Consider the following 1,354-nt stretch of genomic DNA (forward strand, 5'->3'; position numbering starts at 1 on the left):
TGCTTGGGTCCCTGATAGGGAGCCCTGATGGAGTTCCCGGCTCCTGGTGTCAGCCTGCCCCAGACAAGGAAGGAAGGAAGAAGGGAGGGAGGTGGAGAGGAGGGTAGAGGAAGGGAAGGGAAAAAGGAGAAAAGAAAGAAAAGAAAAAACAGTCACAGGTGTGGAAGTTGTAGCACCGGGGTAGGGGGTTAAACTACTACTTGGGACACCTGCAATCTGTATCAGAATGCTGGTTCAAGTCTGATTGTGATAATTGTCATTTCAGGATGCAACGTAAGATGGCTCAAGTGGTGGGGTCCTGGCCACCAACGTGGCAGATCTGGATTTAGTTCTGGGCTCTTGGCTTCTACCTGGTCCAGCCCTTGGAATGTGGGGAATGAACCAGCAGATGGAAGATATTCTCTCTCAGATGTTCAGAACAGTGTGTTAAGAATTGTGGGCCGGCGCCGCGGCTCACTAGGCTAATCCTCCGCCTGCGGCGCCGACACACCGGATTCTAGTCCCCGTCGGGGTGCCAGATTCTGTCCCAGTTGCTGCTCTTCCAGGCCAGTTCTCTGCTGTGGCCCAGGAAGGCAGTGGAGGATGGCCCAAGTGCTTGGGCCCTGCACCCCATGGGAGACTAGGAGAAGCACCTGGCTCCTGCCTTCGGATCAGCGCGGTGCGCTGGCTGCAGCGCGCCGGCCGTGGCGGCCATTGGAGGGTGAACCAACGGCAAAAGGAAGACCTTTCTCTCTGTCTCTCTCTCTCACTGTCCACTCTGCCTGTCAAAAAAAAAAAAAAAATTGTGGACATGAGGCCAGCACTGTGGTGTAGTGGGTAAAGCCGCAGCATGCAGTGCCGGCATCCCATATAAGCGCCAGTTCGCGTCCTGGCTGCTCCTCTTCCGATCCAGCTCTCTGCTATGGCCTGGGAAAGCAATAGAAGATGGCCCAAATCCTTGGGCCCCTGCACCTACGTGGGAGACCTGGAGGAGGCTCCTGGCTCCTGGCTTTGGATCAGCCCAGCCCCAGCTGTTACAGTCTCTCTCTCTCTCTCTCTTATTCCCTCTGCCTCTGCCTCTCTGTAACTCTGCCTTTCAAATAAATACATCTTTAAAAAAGAAAAAAAGAATTGTGGGCAGGGGTAGGTATTTGGCTTAGTAGTTAAGACACCAGTTGTGTGCAGCCTGTATCTCAGTGCCTGCATCCAAATCCTGGCCTCTGCTTCTGATTCCAGCTGAGAGGCGGCAGGTGAAGAGTCCCTGCAACCCTAGGAGGGTGGCGGTGGGCAACCGGGCTCCTGGCTTTGCTCCTTCCTCCCTCCTCACTGCGGACACCTGGAAGTAAACCAACAGATGGGAGCACTCTCTTTCTCT

This window comes from Oryctolagus cuniculus, chromosome 3 (assembly GCF_051225735.1).
Source record: "Oryctolagus cuniculus isolate XC-2025 breed Fujian yellow rabbit chromosome 3, ASM5122573v1, whole genome shotgun sequence".
NCBI classification, from domain to species: domain Eukaryota; kingdom Metazoa; phylum Chordata; class Mammalia; order Lagomorpha; family Leporidae; genus Oryctolagus; species Oryctolagus cuniculus.